Source organism: Oreochromis niloticus, linkage group LG15 (assembly GCF_001858045.2).
Source record: "Oreochromis niloticus isolate F11D_XX linkage group LG15, O_niloticus_UMD_NMBU, whole genome shotgun sequence".
NCBI classification, from domain to species: Eukaryota; Metazoa; Chordata; class Actinopteri; order Cichliformes; family Cichlidae; genus Oreochromis; species Oreochromis niloticus.
Window position 1 is genome coordinate 38,830,713 of NC_031980.2, and position 12,148 is coordinate 38,842,860.

At 40.6% G+C, this 12,148-nt stretch overlaps 1 protein-coding gene across 1 annotated transcript in view; it reads right to left on the minus strand.

Annotated features, from left to right (window-relative positions):
• Positions 1–12,148, minus strand: part of LOC109199848 (uncharacterized) — an 827,125-nt gene that overhangs the window by 814,248 nt on the left and 729 nt on the right. The window lies entirely within an intron of this gene.

The window sequence follows — 12,148 nt, forward strand, 5'->3', positions numbered from 1 at the left end:
AAGGATTCAGGCTCGACCGTAGCCCGGTTTGAACTGCTTCTTAACCTTGCATGTCTAAATGTCAATCCAAAGTCTTCTTCCATGTGGAAGCAAATTGCAGCTCCAACAGCAAGATCTAATGCGTCCTTTGTAGCTCCATTCCCCCATCATTGCCAGGTAGTAGGGACAAGCTCAGTTATGTGCACCTGCCTCCTAACACCATTCGATGCAAAGTTGGAAATCAGTCGCGAGTTCCATGGTGTAATGCTTCTCCATTGCTGTTTATGTCTGTTAGACATGGGATCCCAGTTTAGATCTTTTCTATCCTTCTTTTCGCAAAGTGCACAAGTAAGTTGGCACTGAGATCCCAAGTTCTTATCCGTCATACGCAAATGTAGCAGCAAGCTTTCCACCACTGAATTGCACATTTTACTGCATACATCGAATAAAAATGGCACCAGGTTGCTAGTTCCCCTTCCCTCTATCCCTCTTTGCAAAATGCAGCAGCATGCTTTTGGCATTGAGTTGCCAGTTTCTCTGCATCTATCATCGGAAAAAGCTGCAGTGAATCCTGTTAGCACAGGACCGCCAGGTTCCTTCCATATCTGTCATTCGTAAAATGCAGTAGCAACCTTCCTACCAAAGAGTTTACAGTTTATTTGCACCTATCATCACAAAAAGCAGCAGCGAATCCTTCTAGAACTGGGATGGTAGGTTCTTTCTATATCCATCATTCGCAAAATACAGCAGCAAGCTTCCTACCAATGAGGTGCCACTTTCTCTGTATTTATCATGGCAAAAGGCAGAAACAAATCCTTCTAGAACTGGGATGGTAGGTTCTGTCTATATCCATCAGTCACAAAATGCAGCATCAAACTTTCAGCATCTGGATGCCAGATTCTCTTCCCTCATTTGCAAACGCAGCAGCAAGCTTTTCTACCACTGAGGTGCTTGTTTGTCCACATGCATCCTTCATATGCAAAGCAGCAGTAAACCCTGCCAGCACTGGGATGCCAGATTTTTTCTCTATCCCTCATTCAGAAAATGCAGCAACATACTTCTCTGCATCGATTATTGCAAAAGCAAAAGGGAACCCTTCTACGTTGAGGATGTCAGTTCTCTGCCATCTATTCTTTGCAAAAAACAAAAAAACTACAACAAATTTCTTTCTCTACTATCATTCCTTTACGATATGCAGCAGCAAACTTCCTGACACCAGGATGCCAGGTTCTCATTCACTAATGCAGAAGCAAGTACTTCTACCACTGGGACAACAGTTTCTCCGCATCTAGCCTCCATATGCTGAGCGCCAGCAATTCTTTACGGGACTGAGACACCAGGTTCTCCAGCTCCATCCATTATTTGCGAAAGTGGTAGTTGCCAGGTTGCCAAGAGTCTCAACTTTTGAATTATTTTTTCCTCCAAAACCAGCAACTGTTTTATTTTTCTTCCTTCAGTTTCAAAATTAAATTAGATATGTAGATTATTCCCTAATGAATGAAGCAACACATCTCTAAAATGAAGAAATTCGGGTATACTAAGAATCAGAATGATTACAGTTCAATATTCTCTTAACTTGACTTGCTCTTATTATTATCAATACACTAATGACTAAAACTGTGTAGCCATGCTTTGACTTTATTCCTTGCTGTAACAGCAAATCCAACAACTCATTCAAAGCAGATCCAGGATCAGTCCAAATTATCAGCAGTTTGATCCACGTATGGATTGAAGTGTATTTGTGAAAATGTGGGACTGTTCCTTTAACAGTATGTGTATGAGATGTCCATGCTGAAACAGACTGTGCTAGTCTGACCCACCTCCTCCTTTCAGGGTGGAGCCTGCTGGAGTCCGATGGTTGAGACCAGGTATGAGGAAATGTAAGTGTGTTTTTAATCCAATCCAATCCAACTTTATTTATATAGAACTTTAAAAACAACAAAGTGCTTTCCAATAATAAAACAGAGATAGCAGTTAAAAACCATACATTAAGCAGACAAAGAAATAAATATAAATAAATAAAGAATGAATATATGAAAGATAAATAAAATAAAGAAGAAGATAAAAATAAATCAGTAGATATATTAAATATTAGATCATGAGTAAAATAGACAATAAGATATACAATGAATAAGATTAACAAAATAAAAGGATTAAGAGTGAGCAACAGTTGACTAAAACTGACTACAGGTTGACTCTGGTACTACTCCTAAAAAGCCTTTGAAAAAAAAGTGTGTTTTTAAAAGTGATTTAAACATTTCAAGTGTTGGGGCGAGCCTTATATGGAGGGACAGTTTTTTCCATAATTTGGGGGCCACAACAGCGAAAGCTCAGTCACCCCGATGTTTCAGTCTCGACAGCAAGGAGTGACTGGTCAGTTGGTCTGAGAGACCTTTGTGGAGTGTATCGGTGTAGAAGGTCTGACAGGTAAAAAGGAGCCAGGCCATTTAAAACTTTAAAAGCAAACGATAACATTTTTAAATGAATTCTAAAATGGACAGGCAACCAGTGTAAAAAGGCAAGAACACGGGTAATGTGCTCACGTTTGCATGTCCCTGTCAACAGGCGAGCAGCAGCATTCCGGACCATTTGCAAGCGTGATAGTGAAGCCTGATCAATACCAATATAAAGTCCATTACAGTAATCAAGGCGAGTGGTCAGAAATGCATGTAAAACTCTTTCCAAGTCACAAAAAGAAATAAAAGGTTTTACTTTAGAGAACTGCCTCAGCTGAAAAAAAGCTTTTTCTCACCACTGTATTTACCTGTTTGCCCATTTTAAGAGCTGTGTCAATTTTTACTCCAAGGTTGGTGACAATTGGTTTGACACAGGATATAAGAGGACCCAAGTCAGATGGTGGGACACCAGGTCCACTTGGCCCAAATATAATGACCTCAGTCTTCTTTTGATTAAAATTTAAAAAAATTCAGAGCCAGCCATGCCTTGATATCCTTAAGACATTCTAAAATAGGCCTGAGGGGGTCATTGTGTTTCAGGGGTAGATAAATTTGACAGTTATCCGCATAAAAATGAAATGAGACTCTATGCTTTCTAATAATATGGCCAAGGGGAAGTAAATAAATGCTAAAAAGAAGGGGCCCAAAAATGGATCCTTGAGGTACACCACATGGGAGGGTGGCGGATGATGAATAAAATTTACCAAGTGAGACAGAGAAACTTCTGTCAGACAGGTATGACTTGAACCACTCCAAGGCAGTGCCTCTAATTTCGTCATGATATTCTAGGTGAGAAATTAAAATGTTGTGATCTACTGTATCAAAAGCTGCTGTGAGATCCAAAAGCACAAGTAAGACAGAATTCCCAGAGTCAGCAGTTAGTAAGATATGATTAAAAACTCTCAAAAGTGCAGTCTCTGTGCTATGAAGTGCTTTAAAACCTGATTGAAATATCTCAAAAATGTTTTGACTCTTTAAAAAAGTCTGCAGCTGTGAAGACACTACTTTTTCCAAAATTTTAGAACCAAAACGAAGCTTTGAATCAGGCCTAAAATTACACAACAAAGAGGCATCCAGGCCAGGGTGTTTCAGCAGAGGCTGGACCACTGCCTGTTTAAAAGTTACAGGTACATCACATAAAGTCAGGCTGCTGTTTATAAGCCTTTGAATATAAGGTCCAATAGTGCCCCAAACTTCTTAAAAAAAGCGAGGGGGAAGGACATCACTGGGAGAGCCAGACTTGATTTGGGTGACAATTTTACCCAGATACGACAGAGACACAGGTTCAAAGTGGCTAAAAACTGCTAAACGCTAAAAACTGCTAATGTGATTCATGAAAACAAAGCAGCACACATTCAACGATCTTCAAACTGTAATATCACTCATTCACATCTCGGATGTCAGATATCCTGATCATCAAGACAGATCTGATGTTTGCCATCAGACGTTTTTATATCAGTGAGTTACAGAAGAATCCAAAGAAAAGGAGGCAGTGATGACTGTTTGTTTGGTTGGAATGATCAGTTTTGAAGTCTGTACTGCACTGACGATGGTCCTCAGTCTTTCCTTCACAATAACAGACTGACATCCATCTCCTCCTCCTCCTCCTCCTCCTCTGTCTCTAACAGAGTAGCAGTACATATGGACTGTCCTGCTGGCACTCTGTCCTTCTACAGAGTCTCCTCTGACTCTCTGATCCACCTCCACACCTTCAACACCACATTCACTGAAATTCTTTGTCCTGGATTTGTCGACTGGCCTGGTTCCTCAGTGTCCCTGTGCTCTGTTTAGTGTAAAGAGTGTCCTGTTAGAGAAAAACTCTGACTGTTGAACAGATAGTTCAGTCTATACAGCCTTAGCCCTAAAATTGGTCTTGGCCATAAAATTGCGCGAACACCAATTGCCTAAAACCATTTAGGTTTTCATTCAAGGTGAAACTAAATTTTTCTAAATGTAACAAATAAAACAACAACAAAACGTCCCTGCAGCAGACTGACACTACAGGGAGTGCAGAATTATTAGACAAGTTGTATTTTTGAGGAATAATTTTATTATTGAACAACAACCATGTTCTCAATGAACCCAAAAAACTCATTAATATCAAAGCTGAATGTTTTTGGAAGTAGTTTTTAGTTTGTTTTTAGTTTTAGCTATTTTAGGGGGATATCTGTGTGTGCAGGTGACTATTACTGTGCATAATTATTAGGCAACTTAACAAAAAACAAATATATACCCATTTCAATTATTTATTTTTACCAGTGAAACCAATATAACATCTCCACATTCACAAATATACATTTCTGACATTCAAAAACAAAACAAAAACAAATCAGCGACCAATATAGCCACCTTTCTTTGCAAGGACACTCAAAAGCCTGCCATCCATGGATTCTGTCAGTGTTTTGATCTGTTCATCATCAACATTGCGTGCAGCAGCAACCACAGCCTCCCAGACACTGTTCAGAGAGGTGTACTGTTTTCCCTCCTTGTAAATCTCACATTTGATGATGGACCACAGGTTCTCAATGGGGTTCAGATCAGGTGAACAAGGAGGCCATGTCATTAGTTTTTCTTCTTTTATACCCTTTCTTGCCAGCCACGCTGTGGAGTACTTGGACGCGTGTGATGGAGCATTGTCCTGCATGAAAATCATGTTTTTCTTGAAGGATGCAGACTTCTTCCTGTACCACTGCTTGAAGAAGGTGTCTTCCAGAAACTGGCAGTAGGACTGGGAGTTGAGCTTGACTCCATCCTCAACCCGAAAAGGCCCCACAAGCTCATCTTTGATGATACCAGCCCAAACCAGTACTCCACCTCCACCTTGCTGGCGTCTGAGTCGGACTGGAGCTCTCTGCCCTTTACCAATCCAGCCACGGGCCCATCCATCTGGCCCATCAAGACTCACTCTCATTTCATCAGTCCATAAAACCTTAGAAAAATCAGTCTTGAGATATTTCTTGGCCCAGTCTTGACGTTTCAGCTTGTGTGTCTTGTTCAGTGGTGGTCGTCTTTCAGCCTTTCTTACCTTGGCCATGTCTCTGAGTATTGCACACCTTGTGCTTTTGGGCACTCCAGTGATGTTGCAACTCTGAAATATGGCCAAACTGGTGGCAAGTGGCATCTTGGCAGCTTGACTTTTCTCAGTTCATGGGCAGTTATTTTGTGCCTTGGTTTTTCCACACGCTTCTTGCGACCCTGTTGACTATTTTCAAATCAAATCAAATCAAAGTTTATTTATATAGCACATATTAAAACAACAGTGTTGACCATAGTGCTTCACAGTCAGTCAAAACACAAGACAATTAAAACAAACAATAAAATAGGACAACAAACAATAGGTAACAACACAATAAGCTAAAAATCAGCCAACTAGTTAGAATCAAAGGCCAGAGTAAACAGATAAGTTTTAAGACGAGATCTAAAAGACTGGATAGACTCGGCCATACGAATATGTACAGGGAGGTTATTCCACAGTCTAGGTGCCACGATCGCAAAGGCCCGGTCTCCTCTCGACTTCATTCGAGACCTAGGTTGTGCAAAGAGCAAGTGATTGGATGATCTAAGCGCTCTGTTGGGATTATATAGGTGGAGTAGGTCAGAGAGATAGGTGGGCGCTAAATTATTCAGAATTTGAAAAGTGAACAAAAGAATTTTAAAATCTATGCGATATTTAACAGGGAGCCAATGTAGTTTGGCTAAAATTGGAGTTATGTGTTCATGGATTCTTGTACCTGTTAAAAGACGCGCAGCTGCATTTTGAATTAACTGAAGCCGATAAAGAGAAGAGTGTTGGAGGCCCGAATAGAGGGAGTTACAGTAGTCCAATCTGGATGTGATAAATGCGTGAACAAGCTTTTCAAGTTCCTTTAAAGGAAGGAACGACTTTGCTTTGGAAATCTGACGCAACTGGTAAAAGCTGTTTTTCACCACAGTGGAGACCTGCTTCTCAAGTTTAAAAGAGCCATCCAGGAACACTCCGAGGTTTCTTACAGTGGGCGAAAGATGGCTAGCGAGAGGGCCTAGGGCATTAGTCAACTGGTCTAGCAGGGTGTGACTACCAAAGACTATGATTTCGGTCTTATTCTCGTTTAATGTAAGAAAATTATGTGATAACCAAATTTTTACTTCATGCAAACAGTTGAACAGAGGTTGCAAAGAAGCAGACACATCGGATTTCAGAGGTGAATAAATCTGGATATCATCGGCATAACAGTGAAAGGAGATGTTGTATTTTCTAAAAATTAATCCCAACGGCAACATGTACAAAGAGAAAAGAGCAGGACCAAGCACGGACCCTTGAGGCACACCACAACAAATAGGGGCAGAAGCCGAGGAGTGTTGCCCCATAGCAACAGAGAACGACCTCTCTGAGAGGTAGGATTTAAACCAAGATAAAACCATACCTTTGAGACCAACAACATGTTCCAATCTTGATAGAAGAATGTTGTGGTTAACCATGTCAAAAGCAGCAGTCAAGTCAAGTAAAACTAAAACCACGGAATAGCCAGAGTCAACAGTTAAGAGAAGATCATTAAAAACTCTAAGTAAGGCTGTCTCTGTGCTGTGGCGAGGTTTAAAACCAGACTGAAACTTTTCATTTATACCATTTGCATCTAAAAATGCCTGAAGTTGTTTTAGAACGACCTTTTCCAATATTTTGGAGATAAAAGGGAGTTTGGATGAATGAAACGCTTGATTGTTCGATGATCACGCTTCAGAAGCTTTGCAATTTTAAGACTGCTGCATCCCTCTGCAAGATATCTCACTATTTTTGACTTTTCTGAGCCTGTCAAGTCCTTCTTTTGACCCATTTTGCCAAAGGAAAGGAAGTTGCCTAATAATTATGCACACCTGATATAGGGTGTTGATGTCATTAGACCACACCCCTTCTCATTACAGAGATGCACATCACCTAATATGGTTAATTGGTAGTAGGCTTTCGAGCCTATACAGCTTGGAGTAAGACAACATGCATGAAGAGGATGATGTGGACCAAATACTCATTTGCCTAATAATTCTGCACTCCCTGTATGTCCTGAGCGAAAAAAGGTCTGCTGGGATGGATTAGGAGAGTGACCGTTGCATAACATTTGAAAATGCTGAATATCTGCTTGCATATTTATTCTTTACGTTCTGTATTTGTCCTTTATTTGTAGATAATGAATGCTTTGAGTAAAATCATGTTTATTTTGAGCATTTTAGGTCGGCTAATACCTGCCTTGTATATACCTTTGTATGTGAGTTTGTATCAGCTTCAATCTCTGCACTGGAGATAGTGATAGCAATGTTATCGTAACTGTCAGACAAAATAACTAATTTTATGGAAAATACAGCAGGTTCAGAAGTACCAGATTCCCATTTTAAATTAGTTCTCATCGCAGCTATGGAGGTTATGTGACTGTGGCTGTATACACTGAAAGACCCCAGGGTTGAGATGTGTCTGCAAGTAAGATCTAGGGTTGGATACATCTCGTGATATGACAGAAGTTTGTCTACCTTAGAAATCTGACAATATCATTTGGCAGTTTGTCTTTTAATCGGAAGGTTGCCGGTTCGAGCTCCGGCTCCGACAGTCTCTGTCGTTGTGTCCTTGGGCAAAATACTTCACCCGTTGCCTACTGGTGGTGGTCAGAGTTCCCGGTGGCGCCAGTGTCCGGCAGCCTCACCTCTGTCAGTGCGCCCCAGGGCAGCTGTGGCTTCAATGTAGCTTGCCATCACCAGTGTGTGAATGGGTGGATGACTGTATGTAGTGTAAAGAGCTTTGGGGTCCATAGGGACTGTCACGAAATAAATATATATTCTTAGTGCTTATTTACTGATTATATTGTTTTTTGTACTTTGTAATAAAGTCTGTGAGAAAGAACTAGGTCGGAGGGTGACAGGTCGCCTTAGCAACAGAGGCTTTAGTAAGGGGAAGTTAATAAACAAGAAGTTTACTGCAGAGCTGCAGAGGCATATTAATAAAATACAGGAAACCAGACAGAAAAAGCGGAACTAAGTAACATACACAAACATTAGTCGAACAGAAGGAGCTGTTTTTATCGAAACTATGTGTGTCTGTGTGACGTATAGCAGAACTATGTATACCCATTCTGGCTTCTGATGCTTTCAGACCTGAGCGTGCGTTAGTGTGTACAGGTCTCCGTTTCCAGAAATGTACAATAAAGATTATTTTTTGAACTTGACCACTCTGAGTCGGAAGTCTTTCTCTGTCACCAAAAGAATTCAAAAGAACAGAATTTAATACGACCAAGTAAAGCACTATACAAATACAGGCCATTTACTATTATTAATGACTAGTGAGCTTCTCGAAAGGCCGCCTCAGGTATGCTTTTATCCACACCTGACTAGGTGTGGCCAATTAGCAACAGCTGAACACACTGAGGAGATTAGGGGCTGCAGAGGGGCGTAACAACACATTATATATCAGTTTGGTTTCATCTGCAGTGCTGAATGTAAAATGCTTCCACCCAGAACTTGAGCAAGTTTTGTGACTGGTGGAGGACCAAGAGGTTGCTCAGCAGCAGCAACACTCTTTTCTATTTGGTTGCCCAAATCCATATGGGGAGTTTTAGTTAAGTTAATGAGTGACTGGACAACGGGAAGCTCTGCTAAGGTTAACTTGCCTATAGTCTACATCTTGCTGTCTGCAAAAGACAGAGTTACTTAAGTGTACCATATAACTGTCTCCCCAATGTGATGTTTGTGTACTGTATGTACGGTCGGCAAGATCTGTCATCTCGGTTGTGGGCAAGTGCAACTGACAAAGGCCATCTCATCTCATCTCATCTCAACTTCCACAAGTGCAGAAAATTCTAAACAACACAAGCATTGTTTTAACCTTTTAAACCGAACGTTAACGTTAATCTGTCAACAGCCTATATTCTAAATCAGCGGCCCCCAACCTTTTTTGTGCCACGGACCGGTTTATGTCCGACAATATTTTCATGTACCGGCCTTTAAGGTGTTGCGGATAAATACAACAAAATAAACCAGTACCAAAATACCAAAAAAAAGATAATTTATTCATAACATACGGGAAAAGACCAAGAGAAACTGAGTTAACGAAAAAACAATAAATAATTAAAGCTGCAAGCAGCGTTATGAGGGGCCCTCGCACCCTGTCGCGTCAAGCCACGCCCAACACCTACAAGCAGCATTTCCCATCTGATGTCGCATTGATGAAATTCATGCGTAGAACCAACAGCTAAAATTTCATCTCGTTCAGTGATGATTATAGTCGTCCCACTAGGTGGTGCTCTAACCGTTACTGACAAATCATATCAAACATTTCCGAGCTTGACTCTCCACTCATGCCTACAAAGTTTGGGAGAGATTGGACAATGTGTTTTTGAGTGACAGCAGATCACTACTTTTTGGCGAGTGATTGAAACTCCAACTGCCGCCATGACCACACCGTTTCCCTAAATGTAAAAAGCTTCGCAATTGAACTCACAAAGGTCTTTAGACTCCAGACAGCAGAGATCACATCATTTTGATGAAATCCCTTGGAGGAGTTCGTCAACGTACGAATCCTGAAAAGAGGGTGTTAAGGGTCCGAAATTGAGGACGAGAGTAAAACAATGATGGTCCAGAAGAGCTTGGTCAAACAATTGATTTTAATGAATACACGCAGCGTGGGGAGGTGTAAACTGCAGAACATCAGTTATAAATCTCCGCCCAAAAATACACTTCAGATTGCTTTTATAACATCAGGGTATTATAACGCCCCCTCTTGCGTTTACAAGCACATAATTTGCACCTTAAGAACATTATTTGCCTTTTTTACAGACAATGATCAATCTTAAGAGATAAATGCAGACACAGAAGTTCCCCTTTCTGGCATCCTCTTCCAAATATGGTGATGATCTCAGGCCTTTGAGGTCCCCATGGACTCGTCCTCCTTCTGTCACCTGTTGTCAAGTAAACCCTAGTGCAACATGTTTGCTGAATACACTCAGGCCTTTGCTCAGCTACTATTTTACTGTAACAATATACTCAGCATATAAGCTTTTAAGATTATAGATTTAACTCAACGATTTAAAGTGGTTATAACTGCACCTGTAATAAACATGTTAATATGTGATTATGATAACACCTGTAATACAAATTATAACATAATGCCAACAGCTTCAATAAATGCTTTGATGAATGATAATTAATGCAACGATAAAGATGATGGTTATGAACAGTAGCAGTAAAATAATTTCTTTAATCCTACAAGGGGAAAATGTCGTCAAAATTAGACATTAATTTTCAAATGGCTGACTTCCTGTTGGATTTGGGATATTGCTCCAAGAGACTTTTTTGTACATCTTGATATCTTACATAAGCGTAACAGATTTCAGACTTACAGATGAAATACATAGCTGGGGCTGATGTTTTGAAATATTTTAGGGGGCACTGTGGAGCCACTTTGCAATATTCCATGAAAATGATCACATAACAACAAAGTGCGCCGTTCAGTTTAAACTCAAATATGGCAGTTGAAATATGTTCAGGGGTGGAGCCTTATCATATGTGTGCACTTTGGTCCAGATTGGACAATGTATGACAGAATGAGAAGCAATAAGACTTTCATGGTGAATCATTGAAATTCGCCATGGCACCACGTGCACACCGTACCACGAAAACTCAAAAGCTCTGCAATTTAACATGGCCCAGGTGTGTAGTTGACACTGACCAAATATTAAGCTTATACGATCAGTCCCCAAGGAAGAGTTCGCAAAAGTACAAGGCCTGGAAATGGCAAAATTAGAGCCAAACTGTCACCTTCAATCCAAAATGGCGGACTTCCTATTGGGTTTAGGACATGGCCATAATAGAGTTTTTTGTGCGTACCAACCTTCATACATCTAGGTCATACCCATCCCGGGGGCTCACGTTTTTCATTTTTCTAGGTGGTGCTACTGAGCCACTTTTCCTCGGCCATGTCTGTGACATTGAAATACGTACATTTTCACCAGAGCTGATGCATGTGTAAAATTTCATGAGTTTTTGAGCATGTTTGGGCCCTCAAAACGCCAATTCATTTGCCGAAATAATAATAATAAACTGAGCAGATACAACAGGGCCTTCGTACTTTTAGTGCTCAGGCCCTAATAATGATAGAAACCAATAAAAACCCTTAAAACAATAAATTTCACACCCGAACCTCAACTCTAGCAGCCCAGTACCAAATGACTCACAGACCGGTACTGGTCCATGGATGGGGGTTGGGGACCGCTGGTCTAAATGACTGAGCTAACATAGCTACGTAAACAGAACGAACATAAGAGAACCCGACTGCAGACGTCAATAACGCAACGTAATTGATTGATCTCCCAATCTTCGTGAAAGTTATAAACTGCCTCAGGAACCCAGTTGAGGTACAAAAATATCTATTCAACAAAAATAGTGATGCAGTTCAGTCTTTTATCGCTCAGCCGAGCCTTCTCTCTCTCTCTTCTCTCTCTGGCTGTGTGGAGCAGCCTGTGTCAGTCACCTCTTTTACACATCACTCACTTATCCAGTCATGCACAGCGGTCTCTTAAGGAAATTCAGCTTTTTAAAATAAAGTTTTTCTTGTTCCCGAATACAAATATTTTTTAAAGTATTTGTTCGAAATAAATATTCATTAAAAACACGTTATTTGTGCCTTTCCGAATACCGTATTCAGGTTCGGCTCCACCCCTACTTTGTATATAGGGGTTTTAACCTGAGTTGTAGTCCAC